We start from the raw sequence: 27,251 nt of genomic DNA on the forward strand, positions 1-27,251 counted from the left end.
CTGGTGATGATGATCGGCCTGAATAAATTTGAAATAGAAGTGTATTAATGTGAAAACATATGGCACTATTTCATGGATCACTTGCCAGTCTATTTCTCATTAATTTTATAGTCTAATAAACTACATATGGCACTATTTCCTTGATCCCTTGCCAGTCTATTTCTTATTCAAAACTTTTAGTCTAATAAACTACAAAAAGTACTATTTCCTTGGTCACTTACCAGTCTATTTCTCATTCCTTTTCTAGTCTAATAAACAATACATTTCACTATTTCAGTCTATTTCTCATTCAACTTCTAGTCTAATAATCAGTTTACCTGGTTATGATGATCGGCCTGAATACATTTGAAATAGAAGTGTATTTATGTGAAAACATCCTAATTTCAAGTTATTCAAAATATAGTAAAATATGTTTTTATTAAACATTTTATGTATAGAAATACTATATATTTATTATGTATTCATTACATATACCTTTTTATTTACACACACAATATATAAATATGTTTAAATTATTTTTATTACATGTAATATATATTTGTGTGTGTGTGTGTGTGTGTGTGTGTGTGTGTGTGTGTGTGTGTGTGTGTGAGTGTGTGTGAGTGTGTGTAAAGTAATGACACCTTAATTCAATTTCAAATATTTATTGAACTTTTTGTTTTGCAGACATTGTAAAGTCAAAATCAAAAATGCCTCAAAGTTCTGTACAAAAAAACACAATATATAAAAAGTATAATAGGAAACATGCATTATATAAGAAAAATATAATAAATAAATAAACATGTTCAGAAAGATTCAGAGCAAACTGATATTAACCTTAACTATAACTATTTACAAAAAAAAGAAAAAAGAAAAATGGAACAGGCTATCAAAACAAATAAAAAGATAACCTTACTTTTTTATCGTAGAAATAAAAGGAGTAGAACAATTATCATAAAAAACATCAAAACAAACAATTTAAATAGCTACATAAATTATTTACGGGATTTTTTTTTAAATTTCTCCAGTCTCTTTTTTTACTTGCTGCACCAGCTTTTTAGACGCTATTTCCTGTGGTGATTTAAGTGGGGAGTTCTTCACCATCAGTCTGCGTCTGAGGACCATCTTCATTAATGTGCTTCTTTCCTTATAGAAATAATAAGAAAGGCAAAGTGTTAGTGAACATGTCTACTTGTCACAAACAGTTAAACCAATCCATGGGAAATTGTACTTACTGAAGCAGATTTCCCAGACTTCTGGCCTTCTTCGGCATCGGGAGGGCTGTCGGAGAGCGTTGGGCTGGTGGATGAGGACTTTTCCTCAGCTGGCATCTTGTGGGGTTTTGTCGTCTTTCTTCTCTTTGCACCTTGCTGCCTTGGACTATCAGCTTCCTCACCCACCACAGCTGTATCAAAGAGGCGACGGTGTTCTGCTGCCTGCTTTGCATTAAGGTTGAGGGCATAAAACCTGTCAGCTGTGGTGGTGTCGTGGCACATGAACTGTGCCACTTTGTGCCTATCTTCCGGGCAGTGAGTGTTCTTTGCCTTTTTGGAGAGAGAACAGCATAGACAAAGAGTTAGAAAAAAACACACCAGAAACTCATAAAGCCGGGACAAGTACAGGAATGCTTACATGGGTGGCGATGGCAGTCCTCACATCAGTAAATGTGGGTGTGCCTGGTAACCCCATGCTCGCCCACGCATCCTGATAATACTTGTTCAAGTTTTTGCAGGAGCTGGCCTTTGAGGTAAAGAAGAAGTAGTTTGCAACTCGTCCCCCTACCAAGTTGGACCGGAGTGAAAGGAATTCCTCAAGCCACCCATACTCCTCCTGGTCCAGGGCCAGCTCGGCTGCACCAAAGGCCTGGTTGGTCTTGTGGGCTGATATCTTTAGAAACAGTGAGAAGTGGCATAAGCTGAGTTTTATTTTAAAGAAAACCATGTGGACAACGAGAGACAGAGAGAAAGAGAACCACTCACATTAATGACAAAGTGGCCTTCTGTAGCTGTCGCACGGGCATCCTCCACCTCTTTAATTGTTACATTTTGGAACACCCCTCCACGGTGACCATAAATGCTGGCCCAGTAAGTGGTGAGGTGTCCATAAAAAGACCATTGGTCCTTTTTCTCAGGACTAGTCTTCAGACGATCTTCACAGAAAAAAAGAGAAGCATAAAGGATCACATTGATCGCCAAATAATGAGAGGAGAAACGATTCAAAAACTTACCCAGAATCTCAGAAATAATTTTTTTGGCAGAGTCCCGGCTAGCTCGCAGTGTGGCTTTAGGGATCAGGCGGGCCTCCTTGGCTTGTTTTACAGCCAGCTCGTGGACTGCCACGCTGCGCTTTACTGGGCGGGTCAAGTTCTGGATTTCCCTCCTAATCCCAATGAAAGCCACACGGGAGAGCCGGCATGTGGGCGGCGCGGTCTCATTAAGATATTTGAGGAACTGTGCCACATTTTTTAGGTAATGGTGCACAGTTGGCTCTGCAATGTTGCATTTCTTTAAAAAAGACAGCCAGGACCGGACCTTTGCCCTGTTGTCCAAAAACATCAAGCTGGCCAGATTGGTCTGGCCAGCTGACATATATGAAATAAAATTTTTTATTCTAAAAATCTTTGAGGACACATTATTTATTAATTTCGGAGTGGGGTTGATGCCCTCCCAGTTGGCCCTGGACTCCTCAATGAGCTGATCTGCAAAAAGAAAGCACAAGAGAAGGACCAGGTGAGTCAGGTCGATAACATAGAGGTAAACACTAACAAACATTATTATTATTATTATTATTATTATTAAATTAAATTAAATTAAATTAAATTAAATTAAATTAAATTAAATTAAATTAAATTAAATTAAATTAAATTAAATTAAATTAAATTAAATATATAATAAATTATATATATATATATATATATATATATATATATATATATATATATATATATATATATACATACATAATATGTGTGTGTATATGTATAATTATATTACTATAATTTTCTAGTCTAATAAACTACAAATGGTACTATTTCCTTGGTCACTTATCAGTCTATTTCTCATTTCTCTTGTAGTCTAACAAACTATAAATGGGGCTATTTCCTTGGTTCACTTACCAGTCTATTTCTAATTCAACTTCTAGTCTAATGAACAACAAATGAGATTATTTCCTTGGTTCACTTACCAGTCTATTTCTCAGGTAACTTCTAGTCTAATAATCTACAAATAGGAGATTTATTAATGAAAGTTATTGTATGGTGTTATCAAAGTGACAAGTGTCATACTCACTTAGGGCTGGCACGTGGTCCGGAAAGGGGTATGGTGCATCGGAGGAGTGGGCCTTCTTTGAAGGCCCGGCGACCTCCTCCTCGGGTCCTGTGGCTGGCTCTGCCTCAGGCCTGGTGGCTGGCTCTTCATCTAGTCTGTCAACCTGCGACTCTGAGCACTCCTCCTCCCCAGGGCTGTTGAGGGCCGATAGCAGACTATGTGTTGCCCGTGCAACCTGCCTAGAGGGGGTGGGATTTGACCGCTTCCTCAGCTGCCGGTACCGCCGTGAGAAGCTCTCCCAGAAGCAATGGATAGGAGAAGCTTGCGCTTAGCTGATTATAGCCACGAAAGCACAAGGGACAGTCGTCCAAAGCCATATCTACTTTTGTTAAAACACTAAAGGATGAATAGCAAAAGGATGAATGCAAGGGACACTGCCCAAGCATTGGTTACTTATATAACTTTTTAGGTCCCATTTGTAGTCTGTTAATACAACTTTGAGTCTAATACATTAGAGAGCACAATTTGCAGTCTATTTCTCATTACACTTCTAGTTTAATAAACTACAAATTTGACTATTCCTTTGATTCACTCACCAGTCTATTTTTCATTCTTTTTCTAGTCTAATAAACTACAAATGGGACTATTCCCTTGGATCACTTACCAGTCTATTTCTCATTCAACTTCTAGTCTAATAAACTACAAATAGTACTATTTCCTTGGTCACCTACCAGTCTATTTCTCATTCATTTTCTAGTCTGATAAACTACAAATATGACTATTTCCTTGATTCAGTTACCAGTCTATTTTTCATACCACCTCTAGTCTAAGAAACTACAAATGGAACTATTTTCTTGGTCACTTACCAGTCTATTTCTCATTCCACTTTTAGTCTAATAAACTGTAAATTACCTTGGTCCCTTACCAGTCTATTTCCCATTCATTTTCCCCTCGCACCTACTCATCCATGCCGGCCAGGGTGCACCCTCCCCGGCTAGAGAAGGCAGCTTAAGGGGGGTGGAAGTCGGAAGAAAATTTTTTTTATGAGGCCTAGAGAAAACACTTGTACTGTACTCAGGGCACTCAGGGAATCCATTTTTGTAAGTTTTATCCCATTATACTGTAGAAATATGCATAGAAAAAAGTCAGACCAGGGGGCCGTCTATCCGACGACACTAGCCCCATGTCCCTATGACCCCGGGGGTCAAAATGGCCAAAACGGGGCCAAACTGCACCAAACTCGGGACGGAGTAAGACCTCCAGAAGGCCTACCGAACACCGCTGTCCCCCCATCCATAACACCCCGGGGGGCGAATTTATGGCCCCCCACATTTTTGATAGTCAAATGGAAGGAAGAGACCTAGCAACTTGAAACTCGGTGACTTGATAGCCCTCAAAGGGCCCTGTCTGAAGCCACCTCCCCCAAGTCGATAGACCCCTGGGAGCCAGAGATATGGACCCGCAAATGCAAAAAGTCCCAAAATTTGACCGGCCATAACTCACTCGAAAAGAGGAGAAACAACACCAAACTGGTCAAAATTAGACCTTTGAGAGCTCTATCCGACGACACTAGCCCCATGTCCCTATGACCTTGGGGGTCCGAGTTACGGCCCCCCAAAATGTGGAATTTGAACCATTATAACTCAGGAACTGGACCACCCAGGAACTCGAGGGTGGTCGCATACGGTAGGCCCCTCGACCCTCTAGGGATCCCCCGAATTTGAGCCCCGGGTTCCACCGCTTCGCGGAGATATTAGCAAAAAAATAGTACCATCCACCCCCCTCGTACCTACTCATCCATGCCGGCCAGGGTGCACACTTCCCGGCTAGAGAAGGCAGCTCGAGGGGGGTGGAATTCGGAAGAAAATTTTTTTATGAGGCCTAGAGAAAACAGTTGTACTGTACTCAGGGCACTCAGAGGAATCCATTTTTGTAAGTTTTATCCGATAATACTGTAGAATTTGCATGAAAATGAGCGTTGAATTTTGGCACACATATGCACCACATGTGGTGCGTATCTCACTTTTCATTAAATAGCAACTGTATTTGCAACAAGGAATGAGATCTGCCATGCTGTGGTGTATTGCGAACTTTTTTCCTGATGCGCCCTCCTGGGGTCTTGGACTCTTCCATGAACGATGCACCCACCTGAGGTCTTTCACAGACGAGGTGATGCACCGAATCAGGTGTGTTTGGTTAAAGAGAGTCATCTAAAACCGGCGTTGGGAAGCCCCGGCCCATGAGCTTGGCAGTTTCCAGGCCAGTAACGGAAGGCACCCATCCTTCCTTTCCTGGAGGGGGGCTAACCGTTGGTGTGGACGGTAGAGACGCAAATCATACCTCTGGCTGACCGCCTGGGCCTTCATACTTACCTGGCAGGGGAGACACCATGATCAAGAAGGCGGTTCACCCAGGGCGAGGCTTGCCCATTGCACTCCGGCCATGCTGACCCCTGCGAATTCCCCAAATGCGGGAATCTCGACTGCATAATTTATGGTAGTGGGGGACTGCGTTCGCGCTCTCCCCTGAAATTGTTGGTGAAACAAAGCAGAAGAGGTTTTTTTTGCGTTTTGCGGTTTTTTTTGCGTTTCAGGGGACAGGGGAGTTCTGTCACATGCGAGGTATGTGTTGTGCGCCTGTGAAACAAAGTCAGTTACGCTCTTGAAAAATCGGACCCTGGTGGGTGGTTCAGTTCGAATATAGCACAGACCTTACTTTGAAAGTCGATTGGACTGACTGCAGCCTAGCTGTAGCTGTCTCCATGTTGTTTGGTTGTCCTTTTTCAATTGGTATTAATTTTGTTGTCGCTTACAGCGCCACCGAGTGGCCTGTCGCAGCGCCCTTTTTCACCTTGCTTCTGACTGAGCCCCTGCACAGGTGTGCCGATTTGGGTGAAGGGATCTCATTCCTTCCTGGAGTTATAGCCATTCGAGCCATCTCGGACACGCCACGTTAGCACGTTTTGAGGTCCCCTCGCCAAGGTGAATGGAAATTTCCACTTTTTTGGGATGATTATTGACAGGCAGACTCCAGAGAAGCTTTCTGTGCTGCTTTGGGTGGGACTGGGCCAAATACCTGGCGCTAGGTTGCAAAAGAAGGTTTTCGACAAAATCCCAAATACCCGAAAATTCTGTCAGAGCGACGAGCCAATCTGAGACCTGCGTCTGGTTCGGCTCGAGCCAAGGATTCCCATTACATAAGGGTACTACCATCCCCCAGCGTTTTTAGGTCCCCCAGACTTACCAAAGCCGAGATGGGCATCGCCGTGTCCGGCTTCCTGCCCGCTGCGTTTTAGCGGCATCGCTTCTCGGCCTTTTGGCTAAGATCACGTATCTTGTCAGACGGTTTAGACTGCGATCGCCTCTTGGAGGTTTCCTGACTCGAGATCTTTTTATATCTTGAGTCACTCAACTTCGAGAGGTACATTGAACTCTGCTGCTTCGGGCTCCAACACGTTTTAAGGTAAGGTCTTTTAATTATTTATTTGGTTATTTATTATTGTATTTATTGTTGTTTTAAGTTTCTGGGCTGTTGGTGCCTCCATCATGTCGGCTGCCCGTGCCGGCGTGCGGAGGCACCACAGCGTGCGCTTTTGTTTTAAAGAGGTAAATGGCAAGCTCCTAGGGATGTCACGTCTTGACTTCTCCAGAAAGTCCTTTTTTTTTTGGAGCGTCCATTCAGGTATAAGTTTGAGGGCTCGTGTACGTGGGTTAAGGGGACCTGCGCGCTGACCCCAAAAATTTTTTGACGGACGCGGCGTCGATGTCTGCCGGACCGCGCCGGCCCACGGGAGACCCCTGACCGGCGCAGGAGGATCTGGACCCCCGAGGGGCCCCGCGGAAGCCCACCCAAATTTGAGGCCCCTACATGCCATTCAGCACTTCTCCATAGGGTGGCGCACGGAGCAGTACACCTCAGGTTTAAAACAGTGGCATTTACCCGAATGGGGGGTGTACGATTTTTTTGCCCACGAAACCTATATTTGTCCATTTGACCTTTAAAGTTACAGAATGACCACGGAACCGATGCGGACCCCCGTCGGACCCCCAACCGGGTCCCACGAACCCATTATTTGTCCATTTGACCATTATATTCACACAATGACTGCGGATCATCTGCAGACCCCTTGCGGACCCCCACCCTGGGTCCCACGAACCCCGTATTTGTCCATTTGACCATTATATTCACACAATGACTGCGGATCATCTGCGGACCACTTGCGGACCCCCACCCTGGGTCCCACGAACCCACTATTTGCCAAACTGCACCAAACTCGGGTCAGAGTAAGACCTCCAGAAGGCCTACCGAACACCGCTGCCCCCCCATCCATAACACCCCGGGGGGCGAAGTTATTGCCCCACACATTTTTAATAGTCAAATGGAAGGAAGAGACCTAGCAACTTGAAACTCGGTGATTTGATAGCCCTCAAAGGGCCCTCTCTGAATCCACCTCCCCCAAGTCGATAGACCCCCGGGGGCCAGAGATACGGGCCCGCAAATGCAAAAAGTCCCAAAATTTGACCGGCAATAACTCACCCAAAAAGAGAGGAAAAAACACCAAACTCAGGTCAAAATTAGACCTTTGGGAGCTCTATCCGACTACACCAGCCCCATGTTCCTATGACCCCGGGGGTCCGAGTTACGGCCCCACAAAATGTGGAATTTGAACCGTTATAACTCAGGAACCGGAACACCCAGGAACTCGAGGGTGGTCGCATACGGTAGGCCCCTCGATCCTCTAGGGATCCCCCGAATTTTAGCCCCGGGTTCCACCGCTTCGCGGAGATATTAGCAAAAAAATAGTACCATCCACCCCCCTCGTACCTACTCATCCATGCCGGCCAGGGTGCACGCTCCCTGGCTAGAAAAGGCAGCTCGAGGGGGGTGGAAGTCGGAAGAAATTTTTTTATGAGGCCTAGAGAAAACAGTTGTACTGTACTCAGGGCACTCAGATGAATCCATTTTTGTAAGTTTTATCCCTTACAAAAATGAGCGTTGAATTTTGGCACACATGTGCACCACATGTGGTGCGTATCTCACTTTTCATTAAATAGCAACTGTATTTGCAACAAGGAATGAGATCTGCCATGCTGTGGTGTATTGCGAACTTTTTTCCTGATGCGCCCTCCTGGGGTCTTGGACTCTTCCATGAACGATGCACCCACCTGAGGTCTTTCACAGACGAGGTGATGCACCGAATCAGGTGTGTTTGGTTAAAGAGAGTCATCTAAAACCGGCGTTGGGAAGCCCCGGCCCATGAGCTTGGCAGTTTCCAGGCCAGTAACGGAAGGCACCCATCCTTCCTTTCCTGGAGGGGGGCTAACCGTTGGTGTGGACGGTAGAGACGCAAATCATACCTCTGGCTGACCGCCTGGGCCTTCATACTTACCTGGCAGGGGAGACACCATGATCAAGAAGGCGGTTCACCCAGGGCGAGGCTTGCCCTTTGCACTCCGGCCATGCTGACCCCTGCGAATTCCCCAAATGCGGGAATCTCGACTGCATAATTTATGGTAGTGGGGGACTGCGTTCGCGCTCTCCCCTGAAATTGTTGGTGAAACAAAGCAGAAGAGGTTTTTTTTTGCGTTTTGCGTTTTTTTTTTGCGTTTCAGAATGGGGAGTTCTGTCACATGCGAGGTATGTGTTGTGCGCCTGTGAAACAAAGTCAGTTACGCTCTTGAAAAATCGGACCCTGGTGGGTGGTTCAGTTCGAATATAGCACAGACCTTACTTTGAAAGTCGATTGGACTGACTGCAGCCTAGCTGTAGCTGTCTCCATGTTGTTTGGTTGTCCTTTTTCAATTGGTATTAGTTTTGTTGTCGCTTACAGCGCCACCGAGTGGCCTGTCGCAGCGCCCTTTTTTTACCTGGCCTCTGACTGAGCCCCTGCACAGGTGTGCCGATTTGGGTGAAGGGATCTCATTCCTTCCTGGAGTTATAGCCATTCGAGCCATCTCAGACACGCCACCTTAGCACGTTTTGAGGTCCCCTCGCCAAGGTGAATGGAAATTTCCACTTTTTTGGGATGATTATTGACAGGCAGACTCCAAAGAAGCTTTCTGTGCTGCTTTGGGTGGGACTGGGCCAAATACCTGGCGCTAGGTTGCAAAAGAAGGTTTTCGACAAAATCCCAAATACCCGAAAATTTTGTCAGAGCGACGAGCCAATCTGAGACCTGCGTCTGGTTCGGCTCGAGCCAAGGATTCCCATGACATAAGGCACGTGGCTCTGCGACGAACCGTTTGGGAATTACGAGCGATGCCGTACTTTCCGTCGCTGCAGTGCCAGCGTCAGGCCGAGCGTGACGAGGCCCGGTGACGTTGCAGACAGGGGAGGGTACTACCATCCCCCAGCGTTTTTAGGTCCCCCAGACTTACCAAAGCCGAGATGGGCATCGCCGTGTCCGGCTTCCTCCCCGCTGCGTCTTAGCGGCATCGCTTCTCGGCCTTTTGGCTAAGATCACGTATCTTGTCGGACGGTTGAGACTGCGATCGCCTCTTGGAGGTTTCCTGACTAGAGATCTTTTTATATCTTGAGTCACACAACTTCGAGAGGTACATTGAACTCTGCTGCTTCGGGTTAAAACAAGTTTTAAGGTAAGGTCTTTTAATTATTTATTTGGTTATTTATTATTGTATTTATTGTTGTTTTAAGTTTTTAGCACCACAGCGTGCGTTTTTTATTCAGGCAGGTTGAGGGGAAGCTCCTTGGAATGTCCCGTATGGACTTTTCCAGCAAGCTGATCCAAAAGACCTTAGCTTTTAGATCTGACGACCTGAATTGTTTGATGACTCTGCCCTTGAACAAAGGATTTGATGTTTAATCAAATTAAACAAACCGCTTCCCTGCTTAATGACTTTTGGCAAAGGTTTGATTCAGTTAACCCTATCAAGTCGATTAACGCGGATACGCGTTTTGAGTCATTTTCTCCTGATAACCCCGAAAAGAACTTAAATTACACTTTCAGTTTTAATCGTACAGATAAGAGCAATACATCAATCGAATCTGTAAAGGGTCTACTTTTTTTTGGATACATACATAATAACAACAAAACTTTGTGCACTTATAAAATAAAGATAACAAACAAGGTGCGCTGTCTGCAGCCTTTGTCTGCGCTGATCTTCTTTTACAAACACGTCATTTAAATGAACTGTAACTCCGTGAATACTCAACGAAAATACATGAGAGAGATATCTATAGAAAGCTTGACATGTCTATTTTTAAACTAAACAAGTGCCGCCGAAAACAGATATTCTGTGATAAAGTAATCCATATGAAAACAACGCGATGTCTGTTTTTCATGTCTCCCTTCATTATATCTAATGTGACCACGCCCCCGCGCTGAACGCGCTATTCAGATTCAAACTGAAGCGCGCAGCTTGAATACGCCCACACAGAAGAAAAAGCAGCCAGACTGTTCAAGTTTTTTTTATTTTACTGTTTTCTTCGCGATGATAGGAATAACACATAATTCACCCCAAAAAGATGTGATGTGGTTGAGGATTTGAGAAATGGATTTCCTCAGAAAAAAAGAATGAAGCACTTTATTCAGCAGAGATCATAAACACGAGTAAGTCTCTTTTTATTTATTTATATACTTGTACTAGTTTTCACATAACGTGTAAACGTTTTACTAGTTAGACTTTTTCCGAACTATAATTCCTGACTAAATATATAATCAAGTGAAACATTATGAAGTTTCAATAACAATATACAACACTATACCCTTCGAAAGCTTGATGTAAATAATATAAATGTAACAAATAGATAACTGTAACAAATGTAAAAACAATGCTTTTCTTTCCATTTATTCCCCCTAAAAACCCAGAAAAATATTCTCAGCTCTCTTCAACATTAATAATAATGATGATAATAATAACAACAAACGTTTTTTTTTTTTTTTTTTTTGTAGAAAATAAGATTGTTAAAAGGATTTCTGAAGGATTGTGTGACTGGAGTAAGCATGCCAAACAATTTGTTTGAAAGTCAGCTTTGATTGTTTCTAATAAACTGTTTAACTGCTCCCCCAAGTGGATATTAAATTATGTTGTGGGATAATTAAATATATTCTTAATAAACTACAAACATAAAATTATATAGATTTATTTTGTTCTCACATTCTCTCTTGTAACTCCTCACTCACAGTGGCACAGATGACTGAGAGGCTCATTATGCAGCTCATTATGCAGGCCTTTGTCTTCTCAGGTGTAAATCACAATGATATTCATGGTAGTTGACGCCTACTCGCATTTGACTTTTACCAACAAAAAGTGTCTTAGAAAATTTTAAGCAATATATTGTTTTCTGTGAGTGAGTAAACAAGATGATTTTCACATCATTTAGAAAGAAAAATTCTAGGCTACAAGCTCCAGTTCTCAAAAATCCCGGGAACCATTGTTCTTTATGTGTTTTTTTGCCTTATTCAAGCGTTTTAACATTTTTAGTTTTTCACTAACCACGCATAATATTTTTTTTCTCAAAAACACAATCATGTACATACATGCATTTCACATATTATTACAGCCCAGTTTGTGCTGATTACAGTGAGATTAGTCTTTACCCATTTAGATATTTATAAGAAACTGAAAAAAGCACAAATGTCAAGGCATGACAAAACTTCTCCAGGCCCCAAAAATACCCTTAGACTCCAGAGGGTTAAAGCCCAGTTCTCCATGTTCACTGTCGAGAAACTTTCTGATAACACACTTAAAACTGTGATTGTAAGGATGTTCAATGAAACAGTGACTGGAGATGATATTTATGTTTGGTTGGGTAGATTTTGCACTGTTCGAGGCCAGCCTGTCCAAGTGTTAGATGAAGATGGCATTTGGACATGCTTCTGGCGAATTCCCATTAAACAATGGGAAGACGCTGGGGGCTACCAGGGCCTGAAACATCTGCCTTCCATGATTGTGCTCGGAGAGAACAGAGGCTACATACCAAACTCTGCAGGAAGGGTTGCAGGTTTGGTCATCTCGCTGAAGCATGCCAAGAGTTAGTATGTGGGAAGTGTAGAGAAATTGGTCACAGTTTGATGATTGTACCAATGGCAGACGGTGTAATCTTTGTGGAGAAACAAACCACCTCTACAGAGACTGCCCTAAAAGTTTTGCCAACAAGCTCAAAATGGCCGCCCCACATGGGCAACAAACGAATGAACAAAGGAAAGAGGAGGCGGTCCCTGAGGTTTTGGCGGGAATTTCAAATTCCCAGCCGGCCTCAGGGATTGGGCAGGAAGGAGGAAGTGGGACGGCCACAGGGGCGGAGGCAACGGAACAGGAAATGGTCATGGAAGGAGAGGAAAGTGAGGAAAAAAACAATTCCTCACTAGTAACAGTTTCGGATGGGGTGCAGGAATCTACCGGGAGTGAGACAGAGTGTTCACTCCCTAACGCTCAGGTGCAAAAAAGACCTGCGGGGTCTCCTCTGATTGTAACGGAGGAGAAAAAATCTAGGGCAGCATATAAGCTTGATAGTATCGATTCGGTAGATCTGGAGCGCAAGTGGCCCCTAGAGTCCCCCAATGAGGTATCCTTTTTGCACATTAAGCTTACAGCATCATCGCCAAAAGAGCCACAAGAGGTTTCCTCTGTGGCCTCTGAAGCGACAGGCATTTGCCCTCCTGATCCCAGCTCGTCTGAGGAAAAGGAAAGGCAAATGCAACAAGATATAACATGATTTTAATCGTATCTTTGTAGTCTTTTTACTGTCTTCTGTTTTAAATGTCTTATACCTTTTTAACCCTACTGCTCATGGCCCTCACCATCTCTACTATCAATGTAAGAAGTGTGAGGTCCACCATTAGAGCACAGAGTATTTTGTCCCTTTTAAAATCTTTTAAGTCAGATTTGTTTTTATTACAAGAGTGTTCTCTGCCCTTTTTAACTAGGTACAAGAAAATGGAGGAGCTATGGTCCGCAGGAGCCTCCATATGGAGCGGATCAAATTTTAACAAAAATGACGGAGTTGCGGTTTTAATTAATAATCCTAACATCTTGGTGAAGGGCAGCACTGTGGTGAGGCAAGGCCGGGCACTTTTAGTAAATCTGACCTTTTTAGACAGGGATTTTAATGTTCTTAATGTATATGGTTTTACGGAAAAGAATGAAAGATATGAGCTTTTAGAAGACTTGCAACCCCACATGCTAGGTAGGGCCCCCCTAATGGTAGCAGGGGATTTTAATTGTGTTTTATCCAAAACAGACAGGAAAAGGGTTGGGGAGGATTTTAGAGTGGACAAAACGTCGGTTTTATTGCAGGGTTTAGTCAGAGATTTTAATTTAGTCGACTGTTTTAAAATTTTGCATCAAAGAGAGGAGGGCTTCACCTGGTTCAGTGGTGATGGTACCAAAGCCTCTCGAATCGACTACGTTTTTACAAGGGACTGCCCGCCGACCGATGCTACATTAACCCCCCTCTTTTTCTCTGATCACATGATGCTGTCTTGCACCCTTTCACTGCCCATGGGTGTGACGGTAGGGGGAGGGCTGTGGAAGCTGAACTGTTCCCTGTTGGAAGACAAGGATATAGTTTTAGAATATAGGGAACAGTTCAGCCAGTGGCAGAACCTCCAAGACTTTTACGATACACGTGCACAGTGGTGGGAGATGGTAAAGGACCGGACAAGACAGTTTTTTAGAAAGATAGGGAAAGAAAAGAAGAGTAGGGAAAAGAAACGCATGTTGGGGTTCCAGAAAAGACTACAAAGGTATTTTAATCTTTTAAATAATGGTTTTGATTTTAACGAGGAAATTCAGGAAGTAAAAAAAGAAATGTCAGTTTTAGCCAATATAGAAAGTAAAGGGGTCCTTTTAAGAAGTAAAGAGAGAGAAATAGAAGAAGGCGAAAAGTGTACCAGATATTTTTTTAAGAAAATAATAACAAGGGGTGGGGGGTTAACCAGGGTTAAAACAGGGGATAGGGAGGTTAACACAACAAAAGAGATTTTAGAGGATGTGGAAAAATTTTATGGGGCATTATATAGTTTTAAAAAGGTACACTTTGACACTGCAAAAGAAGTTTTAAATTTTATTGAGGAAAGGGTTGACTGTCAAAATGAGATTTTAACCCAAGATTTTAACATCTTAGAAATCCAAAAAGCTCTTGGAGGTTTTAAGAAGGGGAAGTCCCCAGGAGTGGATGGACTTCCCCTAGAGTTTTATCTAACATTTTGGGACATTTTAGGACAAGAGCTTTTGACAGTTTTTAAAGAGTTTGAGACCCTCGACAGACTTCCAGACAGTTTTAGAATAGGGATAGTTTCTTTACTTCACAAAAAAGGTGACCGGACTGACTTAAAAAACTGGAGACCCATAACACTTTTAAATTTTGATTATAAACTTTTTAGCAAAATTTTAGCAACACGCATGTCAATGGCTTTAGAGGACGTGATTCACCCGGATCAAGCTTGTTCTGTGCCCGGAAGAAAGATAACAGACAGCCTAGTGCTGATCAGAGACGCCATCTGTTATGCGAGAGACAGAAATATTCGGCTAGTAGTCCTAAATTTAGACTTTGAAAAAGCATTTGACCGAGTCTCGCACCAGTACCTTTTTCAGGTACTGCAAAAAATGGGTTTTCCAAAGAGGTTTGTAGCCTGGGTGGGACTGCTGTACAAGGGACTAGTCAGCAAATTCCTTGTAAACGGGCATCTTTCCAAAACTGTGAACATACACAGTGGTGTCCGTCAGGGATGTCCTTTATCTCCTCTCCTGTTTGTGGCTTGTATCGAGCCACTGGCACAGATCTTGAGAAAGGATAAATGGATCAAAGGACTGGACGTTCCTGGGACGGGTGGACTGACATCGACTTGTGCCTTATACATGGACGATGTTACTCTTTTAACCACAGACATTTTATCTATACGAAGAGCACTGGACTTGACTGACTGGTACGGTCGGGCCTCGGGCGCCAAACTCAATAGAAACAAGTCTGAGGCCCAGCTCTTCGGGCCGTGGGGGGACGTGGACACAGGAGGACTTGATTTGGTTTTTAAAGACAACGATTTTAAAATTTTAGGTGTTAAATTTGATAAAGAGGGTGGAGGACGGGAAAGCTGGACTGACTTGCTAGGGAAAGTTAGGAAAAGACTAGAGTTTTGGGGACTAAGACAGTTGACGATTGAAGGTAAAATTTTAATTTTTAAATCTGTGATTTTACCTCTGATTTTACTTGTTTGTTCTGTTTTTAGCCCCCCTCGGCAGTTCCTGGTGAAACTGGAGAGGGCGGTGTTTTACTTCCTGTGGGGGTCCAAGTGGGAGCGCCTGAAGAGGGAGACAGTCAAGAAAAGGCCAGAGAACGGTGGAAAAGGCCTCCCAGACCCCCACCTGTTTTTAGGCAGCTGCTTCACCGCCCTGCACATCAGTTATGCCATGACCCCATCCAAAGAAAACAAGACGGCTGCAATGGCGCGATTTTGGATGGGGTCTTACCTAAGAACTTTGAAAATTTTACCAGTAGATTTGAAAACCCCAGTGTCTTTTAACTTGCCTAAAGAGTACAGTTTTATAAAAAAGTTTTTAAAGAAATACCTTTTAGAGAGGGAAGATTTCACCATTTTAACTAAACACAAGTCTCTCATTTCTGTTGTGCAGGACCGGGAACCGGTGAGTCCAGTTCCGGGCCTCACACTAAGTGAGGCCAAACAAGTTTGGCGGAATGCGGCTCACCCTGCTCTCCAGAAAAGGCACAAGGACTTATCGTGGATGGTGGCTCATGAGATCCTCCCGGTCAGGGCGGTTATGCACTCCAGAGGCATGGCCAAAAACCCCATCTGCCCTCGGTCCGGCTGCAATTCCCCGGAGACCGTCCACCACCTGCTCTGGGACTGCAGCACTGCGCGGGTCCTGTGGGCCAAGACCGGCCCCCTGTATTTCCCGTGCCTACCAGCAGGTGGGGCCCAGTTCGGGTACCAGCTCGCCATTCCTTGGGGTGGGCCGGGGCTTGAAGGACTTGACGGCACAGAAATTTACCTCGCTCTAGCTCACCCTCAACGTCATCAAGGATGCCATCTGGGCCACCAGAAACCTGCTGGTGGGGAAGCGCGTTACGGTAACCCTCCATGCATGCGAGCTAAAGGTAACATCAATGCTGCAGGGGTACCGGACGACGATATTCGGACGGGGGGGCCGGGGTCGCACAGAGAGGGTCCCGGCAGGCACCGACCCTGGCTGCCCGTAGATGCACCCTCACCATTCTGGCTACGGGAACAGCGGGCCAGCGGGCCGGAGGAGAGGGGATCTCCGCTGAGCCCGTAAAGTAGCATCTCATGTCCCTGTTCTGGAGAGTGGGGTGAAGACCGACTTGATAAGGACTCACCCCCGGTCTTGCACAACAGATGTTTTTTTTTATTGGTTTTTATCCAATAAATTGGTTTTTATTGTGTTTTATCAATAAAATTGGTTTTATTAACATGCATATGAGGCTTGTTTGCTTTTTTAAATATGTATTTTACTTTTGAAACCAATCGCACCTTTTAAACACACCCCAAATATGGCCTTTTAAAAACAAGCAAAACACTGTGGTTTTAATCAAATGTTTTTTAACAATGATTGTTTCTTTCATTTTACCATGTGTATTTATTATATATTATATGGCTTGTTTTAATGTGTGCTTGAAAAGAAAAATGTGTGTGAAAGTAAAAATGCAAATGGAAAAAATGTAACTCGTGACAATAAAACTTTTTTGAAAGAAAAAAAATCTGTTCTTATCAGTTTAATATCTGATACGTCCCCCATCCGGGGACTACATATTAAATGGATTTTTAGATCACGGAGCTGGAGCCGGGGCTTGCTCCGTCCACTCCAAGCATCGGCCTGGTATTGCAGTGTCTCCAGGAACGGTGTGCTTTCCCTTTTTGGGGATTGCCGTTTATTGTGTCGAATAGCAGAACAAGGAATGAGATCTGCCATGCTGTGGTGTATTGCGAACTTTTTTCCTGATGCGCCCTCCTGGGGTCTTGGACTCTTCCACGAACGATGCACCCACCTGAGGTCTTTCACAGACGAGGTGATGCATCGAATCAGGTGTGTTTGGTTAAAGAGAGTCATCTAAAACCGGCGTTGGGAAGCACCGGCCCATGAGCTTGGCAGTTTCCAGGCCAGTAATGGAAGGCACCCGTCCTTCCTTTCCTGGAGGGGGGCTAACCGTTGGTGTGGACGGTAGAGACGCAAATCGTACCTCTGGCTGACCGCCTGGGCCTTCATACTAACCTGGCAGGGGAGACACCATGATCAAGAAGGCGGTTCACCCAGGGCGAGGCTTGCCCATTGCACTCCGGCCATGCTGACCCCTGCGAATTCCCCAAATGCGGGAATCTCGACTGCATAATTTATGGTAGTGGGGGACTGCGTTCGTGCTCTCCCCTGAAATTGTTGGTGAAACAAAGCAGAAGAGGTTTTTTCCAGGTTTTTTTTTTTTTTGCGTTTCAGAATGGGGAGTTCTGTCACATGCGAGGTATGTGTTGTGTGCCTGTGAAACAACGCTTTCACCGATTTTTACGCTCTTGAAAAATCGGACCCTGGTGGGTGGTTCAGTTCGAATATAGCACAGACCTTACTTTGAAAGTCCATTGGACTGACTGCAGCCTAGCTGTAGCTGTCTCCATGTTGTTTGGTTGTCCTTTTTCAATTGGTATTAATTTTGTTGTCGCTTACAGCGCCACCGAGTGGCCTGTCGCAGCGCCCTTTTTCACCTTGCTTCTGACTGAGCCCCTGCACAGGTGTGCCGATTTGGGTGAAGGGATCTCATTCCTTCCTGGAGTTATAGCCATTCGAGCCATCTCGGACACGCCACGTTAGCACGTTTTGAGGTCCCCTCGCCAAGGTGAATGGAAATTTCCACTTTTTTGGGATGATTATTGACAGGCAGACTCCAGAGAAGCTTTCTGTGCTGCTTTGGGTGGGACTGGGCCAAATACCTGGTGCTAGGTTGCAAAAGAAGGTTTTCGACAAAATCCCAAATACCCGAAAATTTTGTCAGAGCGACGAGCCAATCTGAGACCTGCGTCTGGTTCGGCTCGAGCCAAGGATTCCCATTACATAAGGCACGTGGCTCTGCGACGAACCGTTTGGGAGTTACGAGCGATGCCGTACTTTCCGTCGCTGCAGTGCCAGCGTCAGGCCGAGCGTGACGAGTCCCGGTGACGTTGCAGACAGGGGAGGGTACTACCATCCCCCAGCATTTTTAGGTCCCCCAGACTTACCAAAGCCGAGATGGGCATCGCCGTGTCCGGCTTCCTGCCCGCTGCGTCTTAGCGGCATCGCTTCTCGGCCTTTTGGCTAAGATCACGTACCTTGTCAGACGGTTTAGACTGCGATCGCCTCTTGGAGGTTTCCTGGCTCGAGATCTTTTTATATCTTGAGTCACACAACTTCGAGAGGTACATTGAACTCTGCTGCTTCGGGCTCCAACACGTTTTAAGGTAAGGTCTTTTAATTATTTATTTGGTTATTTATTATTGTATTTATTGTTGTTTTAAGTTTCTAGGCTGTTGGTGCCTCCATCATGTCGGCTGCCCGTGCCGGCGTGCGGAGGCACCACAGCGTGCGCTTTTGTTTTAAAGAGGTGAATGGCAAGCTCCTAGGGATGTCACGTCTTGACTTCTCCAGAAAGTCCTTTTTTTTTGGAGCGTCCATTCAGGTATAAGTTTGAGGGCTCGTGTACGTGGGTTAAGGGGACCTGCGCGCTGACCCCAAAAAATTTTTGACGGACGCGGCGTCGATGTCTGCTGGACCGCGCCGGCCCACGGGAGACCCCTGACCGGCGCAGGAGGATATGGACCCCCGAGGGGCCCCGCGGAAGCCCACCCAGATTTGAGGCCCCTACATGCCATTCAGCACTTCTCCACAGGGTGGCGCACGGAGCAGTACACCTCAGGTTTAAAACAGTGGCATTTACCCGAATGGGGGGTGTACGATTTTTTTGCCCACGAAACCTATATTTGTCCATTTGACCTTTAAAGTTACAGAATGACCACGGAACCGATGCGGACCCCCGTCGGACCCCCAACCCGGGTCCCACGAACCCATTATTTGTCCATTTGACCATTATATTCACACAATGACTGCGGATCATCTGCAGACCCCTTGCGGACCCCCACCCTGGGTCCCACGAACCCCGTATATGTCCATTTGACCATTATATTCACACAATGACTGCGGATCATCTGCGGACCACTTGCGGACCCCCACCCTGGGTCCCACGAACCCACTATTTGTCCATTTGACCATTATGTTCACACAATGACTGCGGATCATCTGCGGACCACTTGCGGACCCCCACCCTGGGTCCCACGAACCCACTATTTGTCCATTTGACCATTATATTCACGGAATGACCACGGATCACATCCGGAACATTTGCGGACATATCCAAAATTGTGGTGAATGTTAACCAAAATGTCACAGACTTTGCCAAGCTGTAACTCCGCCAAAACGGGGCCAAACTGCACCAAACTCGGGTCAGAGTAAGAACTCCAGAAGGCCTACCGAACACCGCTGCCCCCCCATCCATAACACCCCGGGGGCGGAGTTATGGCTCCCCACATTTTTGATAGTCAAATGGAAGGAAGAGTTCTAGCGACTTGAAACTTGGTGACTTGATAGCCCTCGAAGGGCCCTCTCTGAAGCCACCTCCCCCAAGTCGATAGACCCCCGGGGGCCAGAGATATGGACCCGCAAATGCAAAAAGTCCCAAAATTTGACCGGCCATAACTCACTCGGAAAGAAGGGAAACAACACCAAACTCTGGTCAAAATTAGACCTTTGGGAGCTCTATCCGACGACACCAGCCCCATGTTCCTATGACCCCGGGCGTCCGAGTTACGGCCCCCCAAAATGTGGGATTTGAACCGTTATAACTCAGGAACCGGACCACCCAGGAACTCGAGGGTGGTCGCATACGGTAGGTAATTTCAGCCCCGGGGTCCACCGCTTCGCGGAGATATTAGCAAGAAAATAGTACCATCCACCCCCCTCGCACCTACTCATCCATGCCGGCCAGGGTGCACCCTCCCCGGCTAGAGAAGGCAGCTCGAGGGGGGTGGAAGTCGGAAGAAATTTTTTTTTATGAGGCCTAGAGAAAACAGTTGTACTGTACTCAGGGCACTCAGAGGAATCCATTTTTGTAAGTTTTATCCCATAATACTGTAGAAATATGCATAGAAAAAACTGTCGGATTTTGGTTAATTTGCACCACAAATGTTGCAAGTCTTGCAGTATATTAAATAGCAATATTTTTTATTGTCAGTCTATTTCTCAAATCACTTCTAGTCTAATGAACTACACATGGGGCTATTTCATTTGTCACTTAACAGTTACTTTATTTGAAATCTTCCTAATTCCAATTTATCCATAATGTATTGTAAAATACGTTTTATAAAACAAGAGTGCACACTTTGCAGTGTATTTCTCATTCCACTTTTAGTTCAAACAACTTGAAATGGGACTATTTCCTTGGTCACTGACCAGTCAATTTCTCATTCCACTCATAGTCTAATGAACTACCTATGGCACTATTTCATGGATCACTTGCCAGTCTATTTCTCATTAATTTTCTAGTCTAATAAACTACATATGGCACTATTTCCTTGATCACTTGCCAGTGTATTTCTTATTCAAACTTTTAGTCTAATAAGCTACAAAAAGTACTATGTCCTTGGTCACTTACCAGACTATTTCTCATTCCTTTTCTAGTCTAATAAACAATACATTTCACTATTTCAGTCTATTTCTCATTCAACTTCTAGTCTAATAATCAGTTTACCTGGTTATGATGATCGGCCTGAATACATTTGAAATAGAAGTGTATTAATGTGAAAACATATGGCACTATTTCATGGATCACTTGCCAGTCTATTTCTCATTCATTTCATATTCTAATAAACTACATATGGCACTATTTCCTTGATCACTTGCCAGTCTATTTCTTATTCAAAACTTTTAGTCTAATAAACTACAAAAAGTACTGTTTCCTTGGTCACTTACCAGTCTATTTCTCATTCCTTTTCTAGTCTAATAAACAATACATTTCACTATTTCAGTCTATTTCTCATTCAACTTCTAGTTTAATAATCAGTTTAACTGGTGATGATGATCGGCCTGAATAAATTTGAAATAGAAGTGTATTAATGTGAAAACATATGGCACTATTTCATGGATCACTTGCCAGTCTATTTCTCATTAATTTTATAGTCTAATAAACTACATATGGCACTATTTCCTTGATCCCTTGCCAGTCTATTTCTTATTCAAAACTTTTAGTCTAATAAACTACAAAAAGTACTATTTCCTTGGTCACTTACCAGTCTATTTCTCATTCCTTTTCTAGTCTAATAAACAATACATTTCACTATTTCAGTCTATTTCTCATTCAACTTCTAGTCTAATAATCAGTTTAACTGGTTATGATGATCGGCCTGAATACATTTGAAATAGAAGTGTATTTATGTGAAAACATCCTAATTTCAAGTTATTCAAAATATAGTAAAATATGTTTTTATTAAACATTTTATGTATAGAAATACTATATATTTATTATGTATTCATTACATATACCTTTTTATTTACACACACAATATATAAATGTTTAAATTATTTTTATTACATGTAATATATATTTGTGTGTGTGTGTGTGTGTGTGTGTGTGTGTGTGTGTGTGAGTGTGTGTGAGTGTGTGTAAAGTAATGACACCTTAATTCAATTTCAAATATTTATTGAACTTTTTGTTTTGCAGACATTGTAAAGTCAAAATCAAAAATGCCTCAAAGTTCTGTACAAAAAAACACAATATATAAAAAGTATAATAGGAAACATGCATTATATAAGAAAAATAAAATAAATAAATAAACATGTTCAGAAAGATTCAGAGCAAACTGATATTAACCTTAACTATAACTATTTACAAAAAAAAGAAAAAAGAAAAATGGAACAGGCTATCAAAACAAATAAAAAGATAACCTTACTTTTTTATCGTAGAAATAAAAGGAGTAGAACAATTATCATAAAAAACATCAAAACAAACAATTTAAATAGCTACATAAATTATTTACGGGATTTTTTTTTAAATTTCTCCAGTCTCTTTTTTTACTTGCTGCACCAGCTTTTTAGACGCTATTTCCTGTGGTGATTTAAGTGGGGAGTTCTTCACCATCAGTCTGCGTCTGAGGACCATCTTCATTAATGTGCTTCTTTCCTTATAGAAATAATAAGAAAGGCAGAGTGTTAGTGAACATGTCTACTTGTCACAAACAGTTAAACCAATCCATGGGAAATTGTACTTACTGAAGCAGATTTCCCAGACTTCTGGCCTTCTTCGGCATCGGGAGGGCTGTCGGAGAGCGTTGGGCTGGTGGATGAGGACTTTTCCTCAGCTGGCATCTTGTGGGGTTTTGTCGTCTTTCTTCTCTTGGCACCTTGCTGCCTTGGACTATCAGCTTCCTCACCCACCACAGCTGTATCAAAGAGGCGACGGTGTTCTGCTGCCTGCTTTGCATTAAGGTTGAGGGCATAAAACCTGTCAGCTGTGGTGGTGTCGTGGCACATGAACTGTGCCACTTTGTGCCTATCTTCCGGGCAGTGAGTGTTCTTTGCCTTTTTGGAGAGAGAACAGCATAGGCAAAGAGTTAGAAAAAAACACACCAGAAACTCATAAAGCCGGGACAAGTACAGGAATGCTTACATGGGTGGCGATGGCAGTCCTCACATCAGTAAATGTGGGTGTGCCTGGTAACCCCATGCTCGCCCACGCATCCTGAAAATACTTGTTCAAGTTTTTGCAGGAGCTGGCCTTTGAGGTAAAGAAGAAGTAGTTTGCAACTCGTCCCCCTACCAAGTTGGACCGGAGTGAAAGGAATTCCTCAAACCACCCATACTCCTCCTGGTCCAGGGCCAGCTCGGCTGCACCAAAGGCCTGGTTGGTCTTGTGGGCTGATATCTTTAGAAACAGTGAGAAGTGGCATAAGCTGAGTTTTATTTTAAAGAAAACCATGTGGACAACGAGAGACAGAGAGAAAGAGAACCACTCACATTAATGACAAAGTGGCCTTCTGTAGCTGTCGCACGGGCATCTTCCACCTCTTTAATTGTTACATTTTGGAACACCCCTCCACGGTGACCATAAATGCTGGCCCAGTAAGTGGTGAGGTGTCCATAAAAAGACCATTGGTCCTTTTTCTCAGGACTAGTCTTCAGACGATCTTCACAGAAAAAAAGAGAAGCATAAAGGATCACATTGATCGCCAAATAATGAGAGGAGAAAGGATTCAAAAACTTACCCAGAATCTCAGAAATAATTTTTTTGGCAGAGTCCCGGCAAGCTCGCAGTGTGGCTTTAGGGATCAGGCGGGCCTCCTTGGCTTGTTTTACAGCCAGCTCGTGGACTGCCACGCTGCGCTTTACTGGGCGGGTCAAGTTCTGGATTTCCCTCCTAATCCCAATGAAAGCCACACGGGAGAGCCGGCATGTGGGCGGCGGGGTCTCATTAAGATATTTGAGGAACTGTGCCACATTTTTTAGGTAATGGTGCACAGTTGGCTCTGCAATGTTGCATTTCTTTAAAAAAGACAGCCAGGACCGGACCTTTGCCCTGTTGTCCAAAAACATCAAGCTGGCCAGATTGGTCTGGCCAGCTGACATATATGAAATAAAAAATTTTATTCTAAAAATCTTTGAGGACACATTATTTATTAATTTCGGAGTGGGGTTGATGCCCTCCCAGTGGGCCCTGGACTCCTCAATGAGCTGATCTGCAAAAAGAAAGCACAAGAGAAGGACCAGGTGAGTCAGGTCGATAACATAGAGGTAAACACTAACAAACATTATTATTATTATTATTATTATTATTATTAAATTAAATTAAATTAAATTAAATTAAATTAAATTAAATTAAATTAAATTATAATTTATATATATATATATATTTATATATATATACATACATAATATGTGTGTGTATATGTATAATTATATTACTATAATTTTCTAGTCTAATAAACTACAAATGGTACTATTTCCTTGGTCACTTATCAGTCTATTTCTCATTTCTCTTGTAGTCTAACAAACTATAAATGGGGCTATTTCCTTGGTTCACTTACCAGTCTATTTCTAATTCAACTTCTAGTCTAATGAACAACAAATGAGATTATTTCCTTGGTTCACTTACCAGTCTATTTCTCAGGTAACTTCTAGTCTAATAATCTACAAATAGGAGATTTATTAATGAAAGTTATTGTATGGTGTTATCAAAGTGACAAGTGTCATACTCACTTAGGGCTGGCACGTGGTCCGGAAAGGGGTATGGTGCATCGGAGGAGTGGGCCTTCTTTGAAGGCCCGGCGACCTCCTCCTCGGGTCCTGTGGCTGGCTCTGCCTCAGGCCTGGTGGCTGGCTCTTCATCTAGTCTGTCAACCTGCGACTCTGAGCACTCCTCCTCCCCAGGGCTGTTGAGGGCCGATAGCAGACTATGTGTTGCCCGTGCAACCTGCCTAGAGGGGGTGGGATTTGACCGCTTCCTCAGCTGCCGGTACCGCCGTGAGAAGCTCTCCCAGAAGCAATGGATAGGAGAAGCTTGCGCTTAGCTGATTATAGCCACGAAAGCACAAGGGACAGTCGTCCAAAGCCATATCTACTTTTGTTAAAACACTAAAGGATGAATAGCAAAAGGATGAATGCAAGGGACACTGCCCAAGCATTGGTTACTTATATAACTTTTTAGGTCCCATTTGTAGTCTGTTAATACAACTTTGAGTCTAATACATTAGAGAGCACAATTTGCAGTCTATTTCTCATTACACTTCTAGTTTAATAAACTACAAATTTGACTATTCCTTTGATTCACTCACCAGTCTATTTTTCATTCTTTTTCTAGTCTAATAAACTACAAATGGGACTATTCCCTTGGATCACTTACCAGTCTATTTCTCATTCAACTTCTAGTCTAATAAACTACAAATAGTACTATTTCCTTGGTCACCTACCAGTCTATTTCTCATTCATTTTCTAGTCTGATAAACTACAAATATGACTATTTCCTTGATTCAGTTACCAGTCTATTTTTCATACCACCTCTAGTCTAAGAAACTACAAATGGAACTATTTTCTTGGTCACTTACCAGTCTATTTCTCATTCCACTTTTAGTCTAATAAACTGTAAATTACCTTGGTCCCTTACCAGTCTATTTCCCATTCATTTTCCCCTCACACCTACTCATCCATGCCGGCCAGGGTGCACCCTCCCCGGCTAGAGAAGGCAGCTTAAGGGGGGTGGAAGTCGGAAGAAAATTTTTTTTATGAGGCCTAGAGAAAACACTTGTACTGTACTCAGGGCACTCAGGGAATCCATTTTTGTAAGTTTTATCCCATTATACTGTAGAAATATGCATAGAAAAAAGTCAGACCAGGGGGCCGTCTATCCGATGACACTAGCCCCATGTCCCTATGACCCCGGGGGTCAAAATGGCCAAAACGGGGCCAAACTGCACAAAACTCGGGACGGAGTAAGACCTCCAGAAGGCCTACCGAACACCGCTGTCCCCCCATCCATAACACCCCGGGGGGCGAATTTATGGCCCCCCACATTTTTGATAGTCAAATGGAAGGAAGAGACCTAGCAACTTGAAACTCGGTGACTTGATAGCCCTCAAAGGGCCCTGTCTGAAGCCACCTCCCCCAAGTCGATAGACCCCCGGGAGCCAGAGGTATGGACCCGCAAATGCAAAAAGTCCCAAAATTTGACCGGCCATAACTCACTCGAAAAGAGGAGAAACAACACCAAAATCTGGACAAAATTAGACCTTTGAGAGCTCTATCCGACGACACTAGCCCCATGTCCCTATGACCCCGGGGGTCCGAGTTACGGCCCCCCAAAATGTGGAATTTGAACCATTATAACTCAGGAACTGGACCACCCAGGAACTCGAGGGTGGTCGCATACGGTAGGCCCCTCGACCCTCTAGGGATCCCCCGAATTTGAGCCCCAGGTTCCACCGCTTCGCGGAGATATTAGCAAAAAAATAGTACCATCCACCCCCCTCGTACCTACTCATCCATGCCGGCCAGGGTGCACACTTCCCGGCTAGAGAAGGCAGCTCGAGGGGGGTGGAAGTCGGAAGAAAATTTTTTTATGAGGCCTAGAGAAAACAGTTGTACTGTACTCAGGGCACTCAGAGGAATCCATTTTTGTAAGTTTTATCCGATAATACTGTAGAATTTGCATGAAAATGAGCGTTGAATTTTGGCACACATATGCACCACATGTGGTGCGTATCTCACTTTTCATTAAATAGCAACTGTATTTGCAACAAGGAATGAGATCTGCCATGCTGTGGTGTATTGCGAACTTTTTTCCTGATGCGCCCTCCTGGGGTCTTGGACTCTTCCATGAACGATGCACCCACCTGAGGTCTTTCACAGACGAGGTGATGCACCGAATCAGGTGTGTTTGGTTAAAGAGAGTCATCTAAAACCGGCGTTGGGAAGCCCCGGCCCATGAGCTTGGCAGTTTCCAGGCCAGTAACGGAAGGCACCCATCCTTCCTTTCCTGGAGGGGGGCTAACCGTTGGTGTGGACGGTAGAGACGCAAATCATACCTCTGGCTGACCGCCTGGGCCTTCATACTTACCTGGCAGGGGAGACACCATGATCAAGAAGGCGGTTCACCCAGGGCGAGGCTTGCCCATTGCACTCCGGCCATGCTGACCCCTGCGAATTCCCCAAATGCGGGAATCTCGACTGCATAATTTATGGTAGTGGGGGACTGCGTTCGCGCTCTCCCCTGAAATTGTTGGTGAAACAAAGCAGAAGAGGTTTTTTTTGCGTTTTGCGTTTTTTTTTGCGTTTCAGGGGACAGGGGAGTTCTGTCACATGCGAGGTATGTGTTGTGCACCTGTGAAACAAAGTCAGTTACGCTCTTGAAAAATCGGACCCTGGTGGGTGGTTCAGTTCGAATATAGCACAGACCTTACTTTGAAAGTCGATTGGACTGACTGCAGCCTAGCTGTAGCTGTCTCCA

At 44.0% G+C, this 27,251-nt stretch overlaps 4 non-coding genes and 1 pseudogene across 4 annotated transcripts; all 5 read left to right on the top strand.

Moving 5' to 3' along the window:
* Positions 1 to 5,609: 5,609 nt before the first annotated feature.
* LOC132134750 (U1 spliceosomal RNA) lies at positions 5,610 to 5,773 on the top strand. The gene has a single exon (XR_009429745.1). It is a non-coding gene; the product is annotated as a U1 spliceosomal RNA (small nuclear RNA).
* A 2,853-nt stretch (positions 5,774 to 8,626) lies between these two features.
* LOC132134749 (U1 spliceosomal RNA) lies at positions 8,627 to 8,790 on the top strand. The gene has a single exon (XR_009429744.1). It is a non-coding gene; the product is annotated as a U1 spliceosomal RNA (small nuclear RNA).
* Positions 8,791 to 16,919: 8,129 nt separating this feature from the next.
* On the top strand, positions 16,920 to 17,096 carry LOC132134690 (U2 spliceosomal RNA; annotated as a pseudogene).
* A 351-nt stretch (positions 17,097 to 17,447) lies between these two features.
* On the top strand, positions 17,448 to 17,611 carry LOC132134628 (U1 spliceosomal RNA). Its single transcript, XR_009429683.1, has one exon. It is a non-coding gene; the product is annotated as a U1 spliceosomal RNA (small nuclear RNA).
* Positions 17,612 to 26,853: 9,242 nt separating this feature from the next.
* On the top strand, positions 26,854 to 27,017 carry LOC132134762 (U1 spliceosomal RNA). The gene has a single exon (XR_009429756.1). It is a non-coding gene; the product is annotated as a U1 spliceosomal RNA (small nuclear RNA).
* Positions 27,018 to 27,251: the final 234 nt, after the last annotated feature.

This window comes from Carassius carassius, unplaced genomic scaffold, assembly GCF_963082965.1.
Source record: "Carassius carassius unplaced genomic scaffold, fCarCar2.1 SCAFFOLD_61, whole genome shotgun sequence".
NCBI lineage: Eukaryota > Metazoa > Chordata > Actinopteri > Cypriniformes > Cyprinidae > Carassius > Carassius carassius.